General features: G+C 43.7%; 2 pseudogenes; both read left to right on the top strand.

The window, feature by feature from the left end:
- Positions 1-2356: 2356 nt before the first annotated feature.
- LOC136464681 (uncharacterized) lies at positions 2357-3325 on the top strand (annotated as a pseudogene).
- A 438-nt stretch (positions 3326-3763) lies between these two features.
- LOC136466231 (uncharacterized) lies at positions 3764-18088 on the top strand (annotated as a pseudogene).
- Positions 18089-24285: the final 6197 nt, after the last annotated feature.

Genomic DNA, 24285 nt, shown 5'->3' with positions numbered 1-24285 from the left:
AAAAATCCCATTACAACATTCGAAAATCATATGTTGCAACATCAAAAAAAACCATTGCAACCCAGAGAAAATAGCAAAAAAGACATACGAAAACAACAAAGAGATGGGTTCAAGGTATAGGCTGCTCCAGCCTTGGCCTATCACCTCCGACCTCGTCGGAGGGAGGAGGGAAGGACCCCAGAGCTCACCGGAACCCTAGCCACCACCGCGTCCCTCAGATCCAGAGGAGGAGGAGGATGGCTCAGATCCAGAGACGGACCACCTACCTCGTCGAAGCCGCCGCCGCCGTCCTCATCTCCGGTGGGGGGCACGGGAGCTAGGTCGCTGGGCAGCACGGAGTCGCATGGAGCTCGTAGAGTGGGAGGGAGGAAGGAAGGCAAGGAGCGCCGGTGGGCGGGTGGGTGGGCGCGACAACAAGGTGGCGCACGGCGCGTGGTGTTTCCCATCGAGCAGGCGGGCACGGCAGTAGAACGAACAGGGCATGCGAGCACTGCGGGACTCAGGAGTGAGCGATCGAGAGGATAAGGACCGGGAGCAGTGTGCGGCACGGGTGGGTTGGTTTCGACGCGGGTGCGTCCGTTTTGTCCGGATGCCTACCGTATATCATTATTGATGTAAAAAACACACAGTCCTTGTAGTGTGAACACAGGATAGATTAGGAGGATTTTATAAGAAAAAAGTAGAGATATGTGGGTTCAGTCCTCCAAGACAGGAAACCATGTCCCTAAGGCCTCGTTCGTTTTGGCCCGGAATGGCCCGGATCGCGGCCTGATCCACCCGGATCGGCATGGCCTGGTTCGAAGCCAGGTTGGACCAGGAATAGCCGTTCAGTTAGATACGGCCTGGAAAGGAAACTAGCCAGGTTTGGCCATTCCGCTCCCTCCACGGCCCAGAACAAAGCCACACCTCCTACCCTCTGGATCGGATCCTGGAGGAAGGCGGCGCGAGGTACGACGCGAGAACCAGAGGCGAGGCGACCACGAGCTCCCGTAGTGGAGGCGACGGTGGGGCGGCGCGAGGCGATGACGACGGCGACCGCGGCGCCATCGACTCCAACCATATGTCCTTCCCCTTCCTCATCCTTCTCGCCGATGATCCCCTAGCTCTCCCCTTCGTCCTCGTCTTCTCTCCCTCTAGGGTTCTTGATCCTGGACAACGAGCACGATGATCTAGTTCTAGTTGAGATCCGTGGTGTGGGTACGCGGGATATGGATTAAATTTTGCGCTAGTGAGCTCTCCTCTTCCTTCCCCTTTTTTCTCCCTGGTGCTGCCTAGGGTTCATAGTTCTTGAAGTCAAGATTCTTTTTCTTATAAAGTATTGAAGCCTCGATTGGTTAATGATGAGTTGATGCAATTGCTTGGGTGTTCTGTTTACACACTATTCCTTGTGTTCTGATTACAAAGTCGCTAGGTGATTCCTAACAGGGGTTAGGAAATGTGGGTAGGTTCTTAGGTGGTGCTGAGTTGTTATATATGACAAATATATTGTGGTCCTAAATGAGAAGGTAGATGCCTAACATGATGCCTGTTATGTTTAATTGTGGTGCCTTCTTGCTGTATGAGTTTTGTCACCATATCCTGATATCCATGTGTCATGAGTTATGCAACTGCAAAGACAACTTATTTAGCAACTTTAGTTTGGCTAAAAATTAACCATTTGATGTGAGATGCCGTATTGTTTTGTTTTGTTTTCCAAAAGAGAGAAAAAAAGGCACTGATTGGACCAAAGACTTGTACAGGTAGCAGAGTACTAGTAGCATACTCCTAGTAGCAAAATTGAAGTTGACGTACTACAATATGTCATAATCCATGCTAGCTTATTTTGTGTTAATTGTGACCATGGCTGCTGCTGAAATGTTGTAACTTATATTCAGTTTCTGAACTTCATTGTGGCCATGGCTTACTCCTAGATGCTTACTCATGTTTTGAGTGAATTCACATTGCAAGCTTATTTTGATTTGCTCTTTTTTGCGAACACGTGCCAGGGAAAGGAATGTCCCTTTGTTTCAGTTTGTAGTGAAGACTGAAGTTGACATACCTAGCCTTTTAGCTCACTTTGTTACTTGTATTATTATCTAGATGATGTCTTGATTTGCCAAATGGTTTCTTATTACTTGTAGATCTCTCCAGCACCATTTAGAGTTGGGGAAGGTGAACCTCCGCCTTCTTGGGATCCGGTACCAACTCCAAAAGGTACTCCAAAAGCTTCTATATGACTATAAGTTTATATATGCTTCTATAAGATGACTATAATCTTTATTACAGCTTCTATATGACATGGTCAATAATATAACTTCTATATGACATGGTTAATAATATTTAGCTTCTATATGACTATAGAATTGTATGCTTCAATCCTGCAATGCGTGTCTCACTACGAGATCATATTAGAAAGAGGAGGGAGGAAGAAGACGATGACATGATGCTATTTATTTTCCCCGCCTTATATCTTATGAGTTCTGCTAGAGGAGGGGAAAAGAAGAAACGTCATACTTCGGAAGAAACAGGCGAGGTTAAAGTTCGTAGACTCCTCGAGGGACATGTCAAGAACTGTCAAGTTGCATTTAGGATGGAACCACGCATCTTTAGAGAATTGGCAAATTATCTTAGAAGCAAAAGGCTTGTTGTTGATACTAGGATAACTGTGGAGGAGAAGTTAGGTTTCTTCCTATACATGTTAAGTCACAATGCCTCGTATAAGGATCTCCAAGTGTTCTTTGGGCACAGCAATGACACCTTCCATCATCACATCAACCACTTCTTCAAGGTAGTCATTCCCGCACTCTCTCGCCGTTACCTTCAAGCTCCTGATCCTAATCAAGTGCATAAAAAATCCAAGACAATCCTAGATTCTATCCATTTTCAAGAATTATCTAGGTGCCATTGATGGAACTCATATTCCTATTTCCATAGCCTCTGAGAAAGCTTCTCCTTTTAGAAATAGGAAGGGCACACTAAGCATTAATGTGATGGTGGCATGTGATTTCGATCTCAACTTCACTTTCATTTCTAGTGGATGGGAGGGATCGGCTACAGATTCCAGAGTGCTACGATCAGCTATGAGCAAGGGCTTCCAAGTACCTCCAGGCAAATTCTATCTGGTTGATGGAGGGTATGCAAATACTCCATCTTTTCTTGCTCCATATCGAGGAGTTCGATACCATTTGAAAGAATTTGGGGCTGGACATCGAAGGGCGCAGAACCCAAAGGAGCTCTTTAACCACCGCCACGCACTACTGAGGAACCATGTGGAAAGGGCTTTGGGGTGCTTAAGAAGCGCTTCCCCATTATGAAAGTTGCCACATTCCACATGTTGGAAAATCAAGTAAAGATACCTATAGCTGCTTCCATCTTCCATAATCTGATCTGATTACTTCATGGAGATGAGGAATGGTTAGATCATCAGCCGGATAATATCTCTTCAAGAAACTTTTGTTGCTGTACCAAGTGGTGATCAAATGAATGACCTAAATGTGGGTTCAGTACAAGGCAACGCTTTAAGAGACACCATCGCCCAAGAAATGTGGGTTCAATACCAGCAACATTTAAATTAGTCTTTGAATAGGCTGTAATAAGTTAATAAGCTTGTAATAAGCATGGATTATAATTAAGCAGAGATTTCTTTTTAGTCTTTAAATTAGTCTTTGAATAGGTTGTAATAAGCTTTTGTCATGAATAAGCTTGTAACAAACTTGGCTTGTAATAATTGAATAAGCTTGTAATAAGTGAATAGGCTTGGGTCATATACTCATATTTGACAGCGATGGTTGGAAAAGGTTCCCCAAAGCTCAATATGATTGCAAGGGCGTCACCAAAGCTGCACCGGTTCTTGGGTACAACAAGTGGTATTAAAAAGAAGGCTTTTCCTAAATGCAGTAAGGCAAAGAAGACTGGAGGTTCTCCGAGAGGTATGGTGTTTAATTCTCTGTTATTATTGCTGTTATTTCTCTGCTATTATTGTTGTTATTTCTTTGCAGCTGTTTGCTACTAAAAAGAAATTTCTTGAAGTAATTCTCTTCTATACAATTTATTGCACCATGTGCTATTATAGTAGTTTTAGTAAACCTATAACCTGTAAACTGGTATTTCTTTACTGTTATTTGTATTTGCTGATTTTTGGTAACCTAATGTCTGACCATGGTTTACGTAGTAGTAAAGCAAAGAGCGGACTGGAATCTGGCCCTTGAGAAGTCCCTGGTAGACATTCTCCATGAGTATAAAGATAGTGGCTATAGAGGTGACAACGGATGGACCCCTAAAGGGTGGAATAAAATGGTGAAGGAGTTCCATCTGAGGAACAAGTATGTCAACTACACAAAGAGTTAGATTCAAGACAAAGAAGGACAGCTAAAGAAAGACTATATGATGCTCAAAGAGGAAAGGAGGCAGAGTGGGGCCACCTGGAATGAAGATAGGCATATGGTTGAAGGATCACCATCTATGTGGGATAACCTTGAAATTGTAAGTTGATTTCTTGAAGTAATTCTATGGATATCCTCATAGTGATAACCTCATATTTGATCAATGGTTCTCTTTGAATGTGCAGACATTCCCTAAAATTAGGAAGTTCCACAACAGTAAGGCAAGATTTCCACTATTTGATGCTTTGGGAGAGCTTTATGATGGTAGGTTCACTTTCTATAGTTGCAAACAGTGCCAATCAATATATTCTTTCTGCTTCTCACTTTAGTATTTGTTTGTTTCTATCTTGCTGATCTATATTATCCTATGATTCACTTGACTTGTCTACTAGTTCTGATGACTAAGCAACAATATGCTAGTTTTATAGAGTTAGGTCATAACTATATTGGTTCTCTTTATACTTGAATTTCATGAGGAAAGACCACTATCTATAGCTATTTCCTTTGTTATCGTGTAGGTCATTTGGCTGAAGGTACTTACAATCTGACTTCTCTTGAGCCACCACAAGAGGAAGCACCACTTCGACAAATTCATGTAGATGACTTGGACAGCATTGAGGTTCATGAGGTACTAGATGAAGATGATTCAATCACTGAGATACAAGAGGAAGCAAGTGAGGTTGTAGCTGTTAAAAGAAATGGACAGCGAGGTTCTCTGTCATGAGATGAAGAAAATGAGGTCGTAGCTATTGAAAGAAGAAGGCAGCGAAGAACTACTACTACTACATCAAGCAAAAAACATGAAAAGGAAGAAAAGAGACCTAAGAAGGGTGAAAGGATTGAAAAAATGATGGGGAGATACCTAGACATGAGGACTAAGCAAGTACAAGATGAGTCTGCAGATCTAGCCAAAGAAAAGGAGGTTGCTGAAGGTAATGACTTCTCTATCAAAAGGTGTATATCTATTCTGAGCACAATGGAATTGACAAAGGAAGAGAAGGCAAAAGCATTTGCAGTTTTCATCAAGAGCGAAGAAAATAGAGAGGCCTTCCTAAGTGGGTGTGAACTAGATCGAGAAGCAACTTTGGTTTGGCTCAAAAGTGCGATGGTCTAACAGGTCAGTCTACTTAATTGTTGAAAACTTGATGTTTTCCTTCTATTTGACTACAAGAGTCCTTTAGTCACTGCAAAACTAAAAGAAGAAATATTTTCTAGTTCCGTGCAACCCTTAGAGATGAGAACATTTTGATAGTTGAGTTGCTAGTAAGAGGATTTGGACTGTAGATATGCATTTCTAGTCAGGTTGAAAGCTGAGATCTGCTCCTTTCATTTAGCTTGAAAATTGTTGTCCTTTTACAGTAAGGTTGAAAGCTAAGATCAAGGAGTATATCTGCAGTCTGCTAGTAGTAGGTTTGTAATAATGTGGCAAAGTCAAACTTAAATGCTAGTAGTAAGGTTGAAAATTGCTTCTTGTAGATAGAGTGCTTTCGTTTGTGATGTCAATATTAAAATGTAGTTATGTCATTTATATGATTCAGAGTAGCATCCATATTATGCACACCTGGTAGTGACAATAGTTTAGCCTTTGCAAAGTGGTTTAGTTAAATATCTTATCTCTTGTTTGACATGCAGTGTGCTTTGCTAAATTCTTTGTTGCTCTGTTGTTTGCTTGCTGAGTTCAGTGGATGTTGTCAGTGCTTTTACTTGTGTGCCGACAGTAGCAGTAGTTCAGTGGCCGGTTACAGTAGCAGCAGAGTAGTTGCTTCTTTACATGCTTTCAATTAGTTGAAGTTGAAAAAACAGGCTGTAGTGCTCATAGCTTGCTTATTATACTTGCAGTGCATATAATTTAATTAACTCATGGGCTTATACTTGCTGATTGCAGTGCATATAAAAGAATTTTCAGTACATGTGTTAATTTGCACCTGTGGATGATCAAAATAATGTTAACTCCTGGTTTAATAAGCACATCAGCAACTTTTTGCGAGGGACAAGTCTGAAATTGATCAATTGTGTCCATCCAACATAACACGGTGTGACCGTGTGAGGGACAAATCTGGTATGCTTATTTGTGCAGTATGCCATTCCTGCTTAGGTGCTAATTTGTTGGTTAAAATCCATGGGTGCAATCCACTATGCACGTTGGATTGGATGAAAGCAACCTATGGGTGGGCTGAGAAAACAAATTCATTTGATTTGGAGTGGGGTTGGAATGGGGTGGGTTTAGTCAATTAGCAGGGCTACTGCACTTGTTGTAGGTCATTCTAGGTCCAAGAACGTGCTTAAATTAGGAGCTGCTTATGGTGTTTTTATTGCACGTCACACAAGCTGTTGTAATTGACACGCTGAAACTAGCCCATTACAGCACCGTAGCACATGGTAGCTTTTGCTTGTTTTGTCCCCTCAACTGACTTGTTCCACTGATGTTTTGGTTGCCTTGTTTGCAGGACCACTCTGGTGGGGATATGACTGGTTGTGGTTTATGAGTGGAGCAATTCTGATGATGGAACAGAAACGCTTGTAGGAACCCCTAGTCTTCTTTTTTGAAGAGATCGACTCTACTCATGTATATGTCGAATTTCTGCTGTAGTGTTATTAGAGTTCTAGTACCAGATGCAAACTTACTGCCAGGTGGCTCCCAACTCCCAGTCACTCATATACCATTAATAACATTGTTGCGACCTCGATGTGGTGTTAACTTGAGCGGACGGTTACTTGACATGCAGCTCAGATACGTGCAGTCGCTAAAGATTGTGATAATGTTCAGATTATCTTCTTTTGTAACTTGCGAGTCAATTACAGTCAAGTTGTTTCTGGATGTTCATTGCTTGCTTACAAGTACAGCTCTGCTACCTCTGTTTTCTTGCCTCTCTCAGCCGAACACTCCTTTTTTCACCAGGTTTTGATCCTGGCCAAGAATGATTATTCACCAGGTTTTAGTAACAAACCAGGATTCACTCGATCCTGGCCAGGATCAAAACTTGGTCTGGCACCAATCAGGTGCTGCCGAACGAGGCCTAAGGCAACTTCGGGGCGTTTTATTGTTTCTCTACCACATGTTCAATTTGTTGAGATTCACGCCATGCCCCACCAATGCTTGAGTGATAAAATTATCAATTTTGCCTCATGTCCAACTGGGCTGTGTGGGCTCCATCTCCTGGCTTCAGTTCACCGATAGTTCATCTCCCGTCTCCTTGCTCTACTGGATCCTCTCTCATTCTCCCCCAACACCAACATCTAACCACGATTCCCAACTTCTAGACCCAGATCTGGCCGAACCCCCCTGGTGCTAGTAGATCCAGTGGTTTTCTCTCTGTCAATAGAATTCTGTGTAAAATCATTCAATTCAACATGTAAAATCATCTTCTGCTTCTTTCTTTTTTCACTTGAGTTCAGCGAAGTTTATTTGCACATTGCGCGGTGCTCTACTCTGTAGTACTAGTACGTACCAGGACAGCAGGTGATATGCTCGGGAGAATAAAGGGGGTTGTTGCGGGTAAGACCGGGGGACCAAAAAGTTAAGTACTTCTGCTATGGTAGTTCCTGACCCTTTAGTTTTTGTTTGTTCCAAAGACTAGTAGACATGCAATATGAGAATATTAATGATTGTTTTATCAAAATGAACTACACTTGAGGCACATGATCAAAATTAGTTTTAAATCTTGCAAGCATTGACATTTTAAATGTAGCTAAGTGCGTAACAGTTTTGTTTAGTTATGACGCCAGCAAAGGCATGTTATTCAGACAGTATTGCAGATTAGTCAACTTGTGATTAATGAAGAATTCAGTTAATATTGAGCTTACACAACATCTCCATGTAAATGGGATCCGGGAATAAAACCAGAAAGCTCTCATGCTGGTTATTTCATCTCGGTGAAGATAATGGTTCAACCACCACCGAATCAAAGCAAATAAAAGTTTAACAAAGTATACCGGCTATAACATTGAATAATGTCTGAAATAACTTATTCCCTTACTGCCTTGTTGCAAGGAAGAGCAATATGCTTATCTGATGCACTGGCCTTAAGTTTCTCACTACCGTCAAGATACATTGTTTTTACGTCAGCTTTCAGAAACCTCATAGAGAGATGCAATAATTCAAGATACATCGACAGCTCATAGAAAACTGAAAAGTGAGTTAAAATCGTGAGCCCGATAAAGTGGTTTTACCTAATTCACTTAATTTACCATAGATGCACTGATTAGAAGTGTTTGTACTATGGTAGCATCTTAAACCTTGCATGTTCATATATTAAAGGCAGTGACTGAATAAGACCAACCAATGTTGTTAATTGTTCTACTTGTATAAAAGAGCAAAAGAACACGCTACAAGCCTACAGCCACTCTAGGCTGGACACACGCTGACACGCATCTTTTGTTTCTCGCTCATTAGTCTGCCCAAACTCTACACGTTGTCTGTCACGTGGGTCCCAGGACCTATTTTTTTTTAATCAACACCACCTGGCCGGGTTGTTTGTCACGTGGGTCCTAGGAATATTTTCGGTTTATTTCTTGCGGTGGAGGGCAATCATCATTCTATAAAACCCCGTTGGCCGTAGCCACTGTCACGCTAAACTCTGCGAGCGTTCGTACGAGTGTAAAGTGGTTCAGTGCAAGGGCGAGCGGCCGTTCGTCGAACAGGATGAACGCCAACGCCAATCTGGTAATTTATCCTTGGCTTCCGCGTTTTATCCCCGCGCTCCGTTTGATGTCTTGCTCGTGCGCTTCGGTTGGAGTTCGATCTCGCCTCCCGTTTTCATCTCCCGTCTCCTTGCTCTACTGGATCCTCTCTCGTTCTCCCCCAACACCAACCTCTAACCACGATTCCCAAATTCTAGACCCAGATCTGGCCGAATCCCCCTGGTGCCAGTCGATCCAGTGGTTTTCTCTCTGTCAGTGGAATTCTGTGTAAAATCATTCAATTCAACATGTAAAATCATTTTCTGCTTCTTTCTTTTTTCACTTGAGTTCAGCGAAGGTTGTTGCGGGTGGGACCGGGGGACCAAAAAGTTAAGTACTTCTGCTATGGTAGTTCCTGACCCTTTAGTTTTTGTTTGTTCCAAAGACTAGTAGACATGCAATATGAGAATATTAATGATTGTTTTATCAAAATGAACTGCACTTGAGGCACATGATCAAAATTAGTTTTAAATCTTGCAAGCATTGACATTTTAAATGTAGCTAAGTGCGTAACCGTTTTGTTTAGTTATGACGCCAGCAAAGGCATGTTATTCAGACAGTATTGCAGATTAGTCAACTTGTGATTAATGAAGAATTCAGTTAATATTAAGCTTACACGACATCTCCATGTAAATGGGATCCGGGAATAAAACCAGAAAGCTCTCATGCTGGTTATTTCATCTCGGTGAAGATAATGGTTCAACCACCACCGAATCAAAGCAAATAAAAGTTTAACAAAGTATACCGGCTATAACATTGAATAATGTCTGAAATAACTTATTCCCTTACTGCCTTGTTGCAAGGAAGAGCAATATGCTTATCTGATGCACTGGCCTTAAGTTTCTCACTACCGTCAAGATACATTGTTTTTACGTCACCTTTCAGAAACCTCATAGAGAGATGCAATAATTCAAGATACATCGACAGCTCATAGAAAACTGAAAAGTGAGTTAAAATCGTGAGCCCGATAAAGTGGTTTTACCTAATTCACTTAATTTACCATAGATGCACTGATTAGAAGTGTTTGTACTACGGTAGCATCTTAAACCTTGCATGTTCATATATTAAAGGCAGTGACTGAATAAGACCAACCAATTTCGTTAATTGTTCTACTTGTATAAAAGAGCAAAAGAACACGCTGCAAGCCTACAGCCACTCTAGGCTGGACACACGCTGACACGCATCTTTTGTTTCTCGCTCATTAGTCTGCCCAAACTCTACACGTTGTCTGTCACGTGCGTCCCAGCACCTGTTTTTTTTTAATCAACACCACCTGGCCGGGTTGTTTGTCACGTGGGTCCCAGGAATATTTTCGGTTTATTTCTTGCGGTGGAGGGCAATCATCATTCTATAAAACCCCGTTGGCCGTAGCCACTGTCACGCTAAACTCAGCGAGCGTTCGTACGAGTGTAAAGTGGTTCAGTGCAAGGGCGAGCGGCCGTTCGTCGAACAGGATGAACGCCAACGCCAATCTGGTAATTTATCCTTGGCTTCCGCGTTTTATCCCCGCGCTCCGTTGGATGTCTTGCTCGTGCGCTTCGGTTGGAGTTCGATCTCGCCTCCCGTTTTCATCTCCCGTCTCCTTGCTCTACTGGATCCTCTCTCGTTCTCCCCCAACACCAACCTCTAACCACGATTCCCAACTTCTAGACCCAGATCTGGCCGAATCCCCCTGGTGCCAGTCGATCCAGTGGTTTTCTCTCTGTCAGTGGAATTCTGTGTAAAATCATTCAATTCAACATGTAAAATCATTTTCTGCTTCTTTATTTTTTCACTTGAGTTCAGCGAAGGTTGTTGCGGGTGGGACAGGGGGACAAAAAAGTTAAGTACTTCTGCTATGGTAGTTCCTGACCCTTTAGTTTTTGTTTGTTCCAAAGACTAGTAGACATGCAATATGAGAATATTAATGATTGTTTTATCAAAATGAACTGCACTTGAGGCACATGATCAAAATTAGTTTTAAATCTTGCAAGCATTGACATTTTAAATGTAGCTAAGTGCGTAACCGTTTTGTTTAGTTATGACGCCAGCAAAGGCATGTTATTCAGACAGTATTGCAGATTAGTCAACTTGTGATTAATGAAGAATTCAGTTAATATTGAGCTTACACGACATCTCCATGTAAATGGGATCCGGGAATAAAACCAGAAAGCTCTCATGCTGGTTATTTCATCTCGGTGAAGATAATGGTTCAACCACCATCGAATCAAAGCAAATAAAAGTTTAACAAAGTATACCGGCTATAACATTGAATAATGTCTGAAATAACTTATTCCCTTACTGCCTTGTTGCAAGGAAGAGCAATATGCTTATCTGATGCACTGGCCTTAAGTTTCTCACTACCGTCAAGATACATTGTTTTTACGTCACCTTTCAGAAACCTCATAGAGAGATGCAATAATTCAAGATACATCGACAGCTCATAGAAAACTGAAAAGTGAGTTAAAATCGTGAGCCCGATAAAGTGGTTTTACCTAATTCGCTTAATTTACCATAGATGCACTGATTAGAAGTGTTTGTATTACGGTAGCATCTTAAACCTTGCATGTTCATATATTAAAGGCAGTGACTGAATAAGACCAACCAATTTCGTTAATTGTTCTACTTGTATAAAAGAGCAAAAGAACACGCTGCAAGCCTACAGCCACTCTAGGCTGGACACACGCTGACACGCATCTTTTGTTTCTCGCTCATTAGTCTGCCCAAACTCTACACGTTGTCTGTCACGTGGGTCCCAGGACCTGTTTTTTTTAATCAACACCACCTGGCCAGGTTGTTTGTCACGTGGGTCCCAGGAATATTTTCGGTTTATTTCTTGCGGTGGAGGGCAATCATCATTCTATAAAACCCCGTTGGCCGTAGCCACTGTCACGCTAAACTCAGCGAGCGTTCGTACGAGTGTAAAGTGGTTCAGTGCAAGGGCGAGCGGCCGTTCGTCGAACAGGATGAACGCCAACGCCAATCTGGTAATTTATCCTTGGCTTCCGCGTTTTATCCCCGCGCTCCGTTGGATGTCTTGCTCGTGCGCTTCGGTTGGAGTTCGATCTCGCCTCCCGTTTTCATCTCCCGTCTCCTTGCTCTACTGGATCCTCTCTCGTTCTCCCCCAACACCAACCTCTAACCACGATTCCCAAATTCTAGACCCAGATCTGGCCGAATCCCCCTGGTGCCAGTCGATCTAGTGGTTTTCTCTCTGTCAGTGGAATTCTGTGTAAAATCATTCAATTCAACATGTAAAATCATTTTCTGCTTCTTTCTTTTTTCACTTGAGTTCAGCGAAGGTTGTTGCGGGTGGGACCGGGGGACCAAAAAGTTAAGTACTTCTGCTATGGTAGTTCCTGACCCTTTAGTTTTTGTTTGTTCCAAAGACTAGTAGACATGCAATATGAGAATATTAATGATTGTTTTATCAAAATGAACTGCACTTGAGGCACATGATCAAAATTAGTTTTAAATCTTGCAAGCATTGACATTTTAAATGTAGCAAAGTGCGTAACCGTTTTGTTTAGTTATGACGCCAGCAAAGGCATGTTATTCAGACAGTATTGCAGATTAGTCAACTTGTGATTAATGAAGAATTCAGTTAATATTGAGCTTACACGACATCTCCATGTAAATGGTATCCGGGAATAAAACCAGAAAGCTCTCATGCTGGTTATTTCATCTCGGTGAAGATAATGGTTCAACCACCACCGAATCAAAGCAAATAAAAGTTTAACAAAGTATACCGGCTATAACATTGAATAATGTCTGAAATAACTTATTCCCTTACTGCCTTGTTGCAAGGAAGAGCAATATGCTTATCTGATGCACTGGCCTTAAGTTTCTCACTACCGTCAAGATACATTGTTTTTACGTCACCTTTCAGAAACCTCATAGAGAGATGCAATAATTCAAGATACATCGACAGCTCATAGAAAACTGAAAAGTGAGTTAAAATCGTGAGCCCGATAAAGTGGTTTTACCTAATTCGCTTAATTTACCATAGATGCACTGATTAGAAGTGTTTGTACTACGGTAGCATCTTAAACCTTGCATGTTCATATATTAAAGGCAGTGACTGAATAAGACCAACCAATTTCGTTAATTGTTCTACTTGTATAAAAGAGCAAAAGAACACGCTGCTAGCCTACAGCCACTCTAGGCTGGACACACGCTGACACGCATCTTTTGTTTCTCGCTCATTAGTCTGCCCAAACTCTACACGTTGTCTGTCACGTGGGTCCCAGGACCTGTTTTTTTTTTAATCAACACCACCTGGCCGGGTTGTTTGTCACGTGGGTCCCAGGAATATTTTCGGTTTATTTCTTGCGGTGGAGGGCAATCATCATTCTATAAAACCCCGTTGGCCGTAGCCACTGTCATGCTAAACTCAGCGAGCGTTCGTACGAGTGTAAAGTGGTTCAGTGCAAGGGCGAGCGGCCGTTCGTCGAACAGGATGAACGCCAACGCCAATCTGGTAATTTATCCTTGGCTTCTGCGTTTTATCCCCGCGCTCCGTTTGATGTCTTGCTCGTGCGCTTCGGTTGGAGTTCGATCTCGCCTCCCGTTTTCATCTCCCGTCTCCTTGCTCTACTGGATCCTCTCTCGTTCTCCCCCAACACCAACCTCTAACCACGATTCCCAAATTCTAGACCCAGATCTGGCCGAATCCCCCTGGTGCCAGTCGATCCAGTGGTTTTCTCTCTGTCAGTGGAATTCTGTGTAAAATCATTCAATTCAACATGTAAAATCATTTTCTGCTTCTTTCTTTTTTCACTTGAGTTCAGCGAAGGTTGTTGCGGGTGGGACCGGGGGACCAAAAAGTTAAGTACTTCTGCTATGGTAGTTCCTGACCCTTTAGTTTTTGTTTGTTCCAAAGACTAGTAGACATGCAATATGAGAATATTAATGATTGTTTTATCAAAATGAACTGCACTTGAGGCACATGATCAAAATTAGTTTTAAATCTTGCAAGCATTGACATTTTAAATGTAGCTAAGTGAGTAACCGTTTTGTTTAGTTATGACGCCAGCAAAGGCATGTTATTCAGACAGTATTGCAGATTAGTCAACTTGTGATTAATGAAGAATTCAGTTAATATTGAGCTTACACAACATCTCCATGTAAATGGGATCCGGGAATAAAACCAGAAAGCTCTCATGCTGGTTATTTCATCTCGGTGAAGATAATGGTTCAACCACCACCGAATCAAAGCAAATAAAAGTTTAACAAAGTATACCGGCTATAACATTGAATAATGTCTGAAATAACTTATTCCCTTACTGCCTTGTTGCAAGGAAGAGCAATATGCTTATCTGATGCACTGGCCTTAAGTTTCTCACTACCGTCAAGATACATTGTTTTTACGTCACCTTTCAGAAACCTCATAGAGAGATGCAATAATTCAAGATACATCGACTGCTCATAGAAAACTGAAAAGTGAGTTAAAATCGTGAGCCCGATAAAGTGGTTTTACCTAATTCACTTAATTTACCATAGATGCACTGATTAGAAGTGTTTGTACTATGATAGCATCTTAAACCTTGCATGTTCATATATTAAAGGCAGTGACTGAATAAGACCAACCAATGTCGTTAATTGTTCTACTTGTATAAAAGAGCAAAAGAACACGCTGCAAGCCTACAGCCACTCTAGGCTGGACACACGCTGACACGCATCTTTTGTTTCTCGCTCATTAGTCTGCCCAAACTCTACACGTTGTCTGTCACGTGGGTCCCAGGACCTGTTTTTTTTTAATCAACACCACCTGGCCGGGTTGTTTGTCACGTGGGTCCCAGGAATATTTTCGGTTTATTTCTTGCGGTGGAGGGCAACCATCATTCTATAAAACCCCGTTGGCCGTAGCCACTGTCACGCTAAACTCAGCGAGCGTTCGTACGAGTGTAAAGTGGTTCAGTGCAAGGGCGAGCGGCCGTTCGTCGAACAGGATGAACGCCAACGCCAATTTGGTAATTTATCCTTGGCTTCCGCGTTTTATCCCCGCGCTCCGTTTGATGTCTTGCTCGTGCGCTTCGGTTGGAGTTCGATCTCGCCTCCCGTTTTCATCTCCCGTCTCCTTGCTCTACTGGATCCTCTCTCGTTCTCCCCCAACACCAACCTCTAACCACGATTCCCAACTTCTAGTCCCAGATCTGGCCGAATCCCCCTGGTGCCAGTCGATCCAGTGGTTTTCTCTCTGTCAGTGGAATTCTGTGTAAAATCATTCAATTCAACATGTAAAATCATTTTCTGCTTCTTTCTTTTTTCACTTGAGTTCAGCGAAGTTTATTTGCACATTGCACGATGCTCTACTCTGTAGTACTAGTACGTACCAGGACAGCAGGTGATATGCTCGGGAGAATAAAGGGGGTTGTTGCGGGTGGGACCGGGGGTCAAAAAGTTAAGTACTTCTGCTATGGTAGTTCCTGACGCTTTAGTTTTTGTTTGTTCCAGAGACTAGTAGACATGCAATATGAGAATATTAATGATTGTTTTATCAAAATGAACTGCACTTGAGGCACATGATCAAAATTAGTTTTAAATCTTGCAAGCATTGACATTTTAAATGTAACTAAGTGCGTAACCGTTTTGTTTAGTTAGGACGCCAGCAAAGGCATGTTATTCAGACAGTATTGCAGATTAGTCAACTTGTGATTAATGAAGAATTCAGTTAATATTGAGCTTGCACAACATCTCCATGTAAATGGGATCTGGGAATAAAACCAGAAAGCTCTCATGCTGGTTATTTCATCTCGGTGAAGATAATGGTTCAACCACCACCGAATCAAAGCAAATAAAAGTTTAACAAAGTATACCGGCTATAGCATTGAATAATGTCTGAAATAACTTATTCCCTTACTGCCTTGTTGCAAGGAAGAGCAATATGCTTATCTGATGCACTGGCCTTAAGTTTCTCACTACCGTCAAGATACATTGTTTTTACGTCACCTTTCAGAAACCTCATAGAGAGATGCAATAATTCAAGATACATCGACAGCTCATAGAAAACTGAAAAGTGAGTTAAAATCGTGAGCCCGATAAAGTGGTTTTACCTAATTCACTTAATTTACCATAGATGCACTGATTAGAAGTGTTTGTACTATGGTAGCATCTTAAACCTTGCATGTTCATATATTAAAGGCAGTGACTGAATAAGACCAACCAATGTCGTTAATTGTTCTACTTGTATAAAAGAGCAAAAGAACACGCTGCAAGCCTACAGCCACTCTAGGCTGGACACACGCTGACACGCATCTTTTGTTTCTCGCTCATTAGTCTGCCCAAACTCTACACGTTGTCTGTCACGTGGGTCCCAGGACCTGTTTTTTTTTAATCAACACCACCTGGCCGGGTTGTTTGTCACGTGGGTCCCAGGAATATTTTCGGTTTATTTCTTGCGGTGGAGGGCAATCATCATTCTATAAAACCCCGTTGGCCGTAGCCACTGTCACGCTAAACTCAGCGAGCGTTCGTACGAGTGTAAAGTGGTTCAGTGCAAGGGCGAGCGGCCGTTCGTCGAACAGGATGAACGCCAACGCCAATCTGGTAATTTATCCTTGGCTTCCGCGTTTTATCCCCGCGCTCCGTTTGATGTCTTGCTCGTGCGCTTCGGTTGGAGTTCGATCTCGCCTCCCGTTTTCATCTCGTGCGATCCATTTTCTCCCGGATTTCGTGCCGCCGCCACATGTTCGTCTCGTTTTTGGCGTTGCTTGCCGTCCCGACGTCTCTGCTTTTGCCCGTTTGGATTAATCCCCTCCACACGTGGGAGTACATGTAACATGTGTGCGTTTTGGCGTTCATACTCGCCTCCGGTATGTGATTTGCGCCACATGTGTGCGTTGGATTTCGTGTAGTCGCCTTGCGTTTTTCTATGTGTGCGCGTTCGTCCTTGCTGCTTCTCGTTGGGTTTTGATCCCAGCTTATTTAGATTTATCTGTAGTGCGTTCCTCGGTTAGGGTTTTGTTGCGGAACTTGTCCGTGCGTTTCTCGCTCCTGTGTTTATTGCGTTCACTTTGATTTGCGTACTTACATCCTCTCTTCTATTTCCTTCACAGCTGGCGGGGATGGAGTGGCACGGGTTCGCCACCATGCCACTACTGCAGGCTGCTGCCAATCGTCGGTGGATCAACGGCAACGATGGGATTGCAATGCTCCTCAAACCCATCCATTCCTGGAGCAGGCTTATGAGGACGCCACCTACAACGAAGATATGGGCGTCAAGCTGCTTTCTCTGGAGCACTTCGAGCACATGTGGGCTCAGGCTGGGGGCGACGACAAGTGGGAGAATTACCAGGTTATAGAAGCGCTTCTTTCCTGACCCCGTGTAGATTTTAATACTCTTCCCCGATTTCTTCACCACGTGTAGCGTGCCAACCCCGTGGTTGTCTAGTGTTTGGAGGATTCGATGTGTGTGTGTGTGTATATATATAACTCTTGCCAATTATTAAATAAATTAATTGCCTAGTTGTGAATTACGTAGTTATTTAGTGTTTGGATGATTCAGTGCTAAGAAGTATAAATATCCTTGAGCTGTTACAGTGAATCCTTCTTATATAATCTTGTATTTATGTTTTTCTCTTTTGCTCCAGAGCCCATGCCACAAGCACGGGGACAACCCTCGGATGCTGGATCAGAGGTACGGCGTCATGAAAGCCAAAGGAAATCATGTCCTGGACCGTGAAACTGTTTGGCTGGATCACTTTGAGGTGAAAGGGGATCTGAGGTGCCGCCGGCGTCTGTTCTTTCCTCCGGAAGTGGCAGCCGCAATCGGAGCCGAACCCCTGGTTCTTCTCCAGTACAAGAGGTTTCCGTTTTGTCACCCAGCTGGTCATCGCCTGGAGCTGCTCCTCATCGTGGAGGCTATTGAGGCGGCGGAGGAAGCGGCTGCAGCGGCCGGCGGCGTGGACGCGGCGGCGGGGGCAGCAGCAGCGGCCGGCGGCGGCGGCCGTCGGCGAGAACTGACTGATGGATGTTCAAATGCAAAGGGTGTCATCCTGGGTGGAAACGAAATGCTCCTAAGTTATCTGATGAGTGCTTGGTGTAAGCCTGTGAAGGCAGCAGTTTAGTTGGATAATTAGTTGTTTTCCTTAGTTTCGCTGGTAGTCTAGATGTTAGTATTGTTGTGCTGCTGAAGATAGTGTCCAGATGCCACAGAGACGCATGCGCAGTTTGTTTCTTTACCTCTGCCTTTCTGTATGCTCTGAAGGAATGAAATGGAATGGGGATCTCCTTAAGTTGAAATTTGAAGAACCCATAAACATTTATTTTGATCATGTTCCTGGTTGACCTCATGATTAGTGAATCAGCCTGATACATCCTCTAGTTATTACAGTATAATCAATGTATGGTGGGTACTTAATGCTGAACATAACTCTGTAATCAGGCCTTAGGTTAGATTCTGTTTGTTTTGTCTCCACTGTAAACGTATCACGCCGTAAACAGATACGGGCTAATAGAAACCTGACACCGCTCAAACCTGGCCGTAATCTGTTCGCCTCATCTTCCCCTCGACATCTTCGTTCAGTTCTTGGGGGCGGATCCAGGGCCCGGGCTGCCCGGGCTGCAGCCCGAAGCGAGTCCATGTAGCCCCTTTAACATATGTGGTGTTTAGCCTAAAAAACTATGATCTTAATTAGACAAAAGGAGGCCTAGAAAGCGAGATCAGACAATTTTGAACGTGAATCGGCTCAGCCCGGGGCGCAGCCCCGTTCTGGATCCGCCCCAGCGCTGGCGCCGCCCATCCCCACTGCCTCCTCACGTCCTTGCGTGACTCCACCCCTTCTCGTCCCCTCTGCATTCTCCAATCTCGTCCTACAGATGCAACTGGCGGCGCTGCATGCCCGCACAACCGCGCCGCCCACGCCGCAAGCCAAGGTGTTCTCATCTCGTCGAGGCCGTCTGCGCGGTGAGCCGCTCCGCTGCACAGCAATACCCGACGTCCATGGACGATGTCGTCGCCGGCGGAAAAACGCTGTCCCTTGCTGCACACCGTGATGGCCTCATCCCTGGGCGAGCGCCGCGGCCACCTGCTCCGACACCAGCGAACGCCTCGTCGACGTACTGCGAGATGATGAGCGACTCGTAGACCGGTCTCCCGCCATGGATGAGTACGAGGTGACGCAACTAGCCGCGGTGTTCAAGTGTGCATCCTCAACGCCATCAACAACGCTGCATCTCGAGTTCCCCCACTCGAAGCAGGCACGCGCAGCGGCACCGAGCATGAAGATGTCCGTCTCGCTGTTTATCCGATTCCTTTACAGACACGAACCAAACAAAGCGAGTATTCGCTTAATTTGTTTTCATTTGCAGCGTCTTCCATTATTGTTCGCGTTTACGTTTACACGATGCAACCAAACAGCTTGTTAATGGTAGCCGCAAGGCGCCAATATGAATCAATCTATTAATGTTCAGACTTCAGAGCCTAGCAGGCTAGCACAGATTGTGAGCACCGCCAGTCCGCCACGCCCAGCCCCGGCACCATGGAGCAGCAGCACCGCGGCCAAAATCTACCGTGTGTGTGTGATGCAAGCCGGTTCGCGCCTCGGCCGCGCGCTGGGCGTTGCTGCATTTGCCTCCGGCTGTGCATACGGCATATCCGACGCAGTGGAGGTCGCGCTAGGTGCAGTGGCGGACCCAGGATTTTAGAGTAGGGTATGCCCATGGCAAGAAAATATTTGGATGAACAACATAAAAAGTTCACAAGAACTAAGACATTTGAATTTTGATTACCTCTGAACATAGCAAAGGCCAAAGGGATTTGAATTTTGATTACCTCTGAACGAAAAAATCAAATCCAGGTACTGGAGCAGTCGGGCTCGCCGGCTCCTGCGGCTCGGGTCGTGCCGAGCGAGCAGCTCTGGCTCCGCAGCCTGCCGGGGGGAGCGGGGCGGCAGGGGGGAGGGGGGGGGGGGGGGGGGGCGCTGGCGCCACGAGCGGCGGCGCGGGCGGGCGGCCTGGCGGCGGCGTGGCGCGATTCCGCGTCCGTCGAACTCGAACGTTCCAAGCTGCTGGCTGCCCTACCCCTACGACAGCCTCCTGATGGGTTTGGGGAGTGGGGAATTGGAGATTAGGGAGTGGGAAGGCTAGATGGGCCGTCCGGTTAGGTGTGGCATGTGGGCTGCTTTTCAGTTAGATGTGAATTACAGGCAGAAAATAGTGAAGAGTCGCAATTTTGAGACCTTAACTATATTGTACATGTATATACCTCTAAGAACTACTAAAATTTTTCCCAAAAATATTGAGTATGCTCGAAAATACCCGGGCACAACTGTAGGTCCGCCCATGGCTAGGTGTGGTATGACTGAGGAGGCGGTTGTCAGGAGCTTATTCAAAACCACAACATTTCAACGTATGCTGGGTTTAGTTCACAAAATTTGGAAATTTGGCTACCATAGAACTTTCGTTTTTATTTGGCAATTAATGTTCAATCATGGACTAATTAGGCTCAAAACGTTCGTCTCACGATTTCTAACCAAACTGTGCAATTAGTTTTTTTCGTCTATATTTAATACTCCACGCACGTATCGTAAGATTCGATGTGATGACAATTATAGCACTTTTTGAAAAACTTTTTGGTGAACACAGCCGTAAACAGGATGGTAGTCGGCTACCACGGTACCACATAAGCCTATGCGATATGTGTCTTGTCGGCCGGCCGGCCACCGCACCAGCAATAGGCTGCTACTTCTGCAACTTCGTAAAAGTAGCATCCATATTTGTAATTATTTATTAAAACAATGGCAATATCATTTTTAATGAAAAAGCATTGCTTGCCTTAGAAATGTGTTTTTTCAGTAAAACATAACAAACAGAAATGATAAACCAAGTCAACAACCAAAATGCCATTTTATTTTTTAACCACGAATCAAAATATTTACACACAAACGCCGATCAATCCAATGACAGTTTCGCCACCCCATTTCAAACTCGGCCATATCTTGAAATCTCTAACATCCCACCAAAAAAACTCAATCCAATAAGGCTAATATATGCTCTTTTTTATAACATATATGCTTTTTTCGCATTAAAAAAATCTTCGTTACCTGTGCGGCCTTGTCGACCGTGCAGTGTGGAGCAGACCGTCCAGGTCCAGTCCTCCACCACCTCATCAACGCCGGATGCATGCAGCTGGCCTACAATCACCCTTCCAGTTCCAGGACACCGCCATCTCGCACAGCAACACGTCCCTCGTCAAGTCACGGGCTCACGGCACGCAAAGGCGCTGGCCGCTGGGCAACACCAGCTTGGCCATGGCCAGGATCTGCGGCGCCATCGCGGGCGACGAGGAGAGAGCGACGCCCGGGTGGTGATGATGTAACGTTATAAATTTCAGCACAGTCCATCTATCATTTTCAAGTGTGGCTATTATATTTATGTCGATCAAGTAAATTTATTATAAAAATATTAGCAATATTTATATTTGTGAATAATTTTATAGCTATTTAATGATATTATTTATGTATCATAAATATTAATATTATATATATAGTCAAAGTTGATTCCGTTTGAGTCCTCGGAAAATAAAAACGATGATTAAAAAGGGACGATACCCCCATCCGTCCGGGAAAAAATACAATCCATCCCTGCCATCACGGTGCATGAGCATGACTTCGTGATACTGGGATGGCAGTGCTCACGAAGTTATCACAAACTACATCCAGCACCAAGAGCGGTTCACATTCTTGTTGCCCAATCCAATACAGGTTTATTTAGCTTTTTTTTTAAAAAAAAGGTTTATTTAGCTTTATATCTCCATATTTTCCCTTTTATTAGTATTATCAGTACCAGTGTTGGCGAGATGAATGGTGTATTTTTTGTATTCTCCAAGATTTTTCTGAATTGCTACGTCACCCACCATGAAATTTAGAGAATGCGTTATACCGGGTGTTTAGCACATTTTGGTCATCCTTCGTGGCAATGAATGTATTACTTAGGACCGCTGGAAACGCATTCTTCAAGCGACACTACAAACCAAGACATTCAAATAGACATTTCATTCCCTGCAAAAAAAAGAAAGACAATTCATCCGAGTGGTACTTAAGGCAACTTAAATTTCGCTTCGCATACTGAGCCCAAGCCCCAAGGGATGATGGCATTCCTCCATCCTAGATTTTAAAAATAAAACAGTTTCATATCTATATTTGGTTGGAAGGATCGAACAGTTCTATTTTCTTGTTTGGTTGCAAGAACGATGACAAATAGGATGACAACTCTGCTAGCCACATCACGTGAGGCCCACGTAACGGTCAAGCATACTTATCTTCTTCCCCCGCCTGACTCCATCTCCACCTTCTCCTCTCCATCTCCCTACTGCTCCTCTCTCGCCCGTCCACGCTGGTGCCTATCTAGCCACCTCCGCTCGCGGCTCTGCCCTCCGCGAGCGCCTCTCCTGCCACCTTCGTCCATCGCCCTACGGGCTGCGGCGCTGCTCTCTCGGTCGCCTCCACTCACAACATCCCTTCGCCACGACGCTCTACCGTCCCTCCACATTCACTGCAACTAGTCGCACAACCTCGCCCGCGCATGGACTTCGCCCACCCTCGGCCATGCTGGCACATCTCTAGCAACTCCAGATCCACTTGTCCCCGGTAACATGGACTCTCCACTCGTCCCAACTGAGCTTGCGTGTACGAGAGGGAGACGACACTCACACCGCCCAAGTGGAGTGAGTGTGTGCTGTCATTTTTTTAGAGTGAGTTGGTCTGACATCTCAGAGGAATACTCATAGTAGAGGATGGTTTCATTTCTATATCCATAGACCGAATATATAAACTACTCTCTCTGTCCCACAAATAATGTCATTCTCACTTTTCAAGAAATCGAACTTTTTTAACTTTCACTAATTATATAAAAAAAGAATATTAACATTTATAATGTATAATTAGTATAATTAGATGAATCATTAAATGTATTTTCATAACAAATTTATTTAGTGATACAAATGTTGCTAATATGTTTTATAAAGCTAGTTAAGAATGTTCGATCGACATGCATCTCATAGCGTTTTTATTTTTGGGTCGGAGGGAGCAGGAAGGATAGCATCGTTCCACCTCGTGACACCAACCAAACGCATCCTAACTAGTGACCTAAAATCTAACAAAAATAATGATAATGAAAAAAGCTTTGCTGGTTTGACATCAAGAACAATGTCAATGTACCACAAACATACAAAGCTAGAAAAGAAGTGGGTAGCAGTTAATAGCGATAAGCACGAGTAATAAGTAGATTAGCAGCAAATGCGTTGAGCACCAACACATCAAAGGAGTAAAATTAAACAAACTTAAAAAATTTAAGCAAGGCAGCCTATGCCCCAAGGCTGCTCGGGAGGAAGAGGAAAGGAACGGTCGCACTGTTTTGATTTTTTTAAATGGCCGACGCGGCGTAATGTTCCTAGATGAAAACCGAGCACGATAGAAAAACACGAGAACGGAAGGTACTCGACGCAAGGAAACACGGCTGCTGGAAAAGGAAGTGCGCGTCGGTAGCTGGCGCGGCGCACGCGCGTTAACTAAGAATTTGGATTTCCACGTTCCCTTCCCTCTCCACTTGCACGCTTTTTTCACGTTGTATAGTTGTCCTTTCCTGAAGCAGAGAGAATTGCCTAGCTTGTAACAAAAGACAAAAAACAATGCAAAGATGGAAAAAAATTACAAAGAGAGATACTGATCCCCTCACCAAAATTCACGCCGACAACAGGTGTAGATATGCTAGATAAGGCTACAGGGGCCAAATACTAGGCCACTTAGGATGCAACTGTCCATAGGCCATGACCAAGTGTTAGTATTAAGGTGGTATTGGTCTTGTTTAAATACTGGATATAAAATTTTAGGGTGTCATATCAGGTGTCATATGGGGGTGTCGTATGTGGTGTTTGGATGTTAATAAAAAAACAAATTACAGAATCCGTAATCCGCGAGATGAATTTATTAAGCCTAATTAATCCATCATTAGCACATATGGGCACCTCATTGTCAAATCATGGACTAATTAGGCTTAAAAGATTTGTCTCGCATATTAGTCGCAAACTATGTAATTAGTTATTTTTTAATCTATATTTAATATTCCATGTATGTGTCAAATATTTAGATACGAAGTAAACTTTAAAGGAGGAACTAAAAAAGACCTGAGTGAGTGATCCATCTTTCATTCTGGGTAGAACAATAGTGTCGCTGGCAACAGTAGGCATTGCCCGCCCCATTAGAGGAAACATATATACTCCTGTCGTTAATGAACAAATAAGCCTTGTCTTCAATGCTTCTTACCA

This window comes from Miscanthus floridulus, chromosome 7 (assembly GCF_019320115.1).
Source record: "Miscanthus floridulus cultivar M001 chromosome 7, ASM1932011v1, whole genome shotgun sequence".
NCBI classification, from domain to species: Eukaryota; Viridiplantae; Streptophyta; class Magnoliopsida; order Poales; family Poaceae; genus Miscanthus; species Miscanthus floridulus.
The sequence above is the reverse complement of the archived record's forward strand: the minus strand, read 5'-3'. Positions and strand labels throughout refer to the sequence as shown.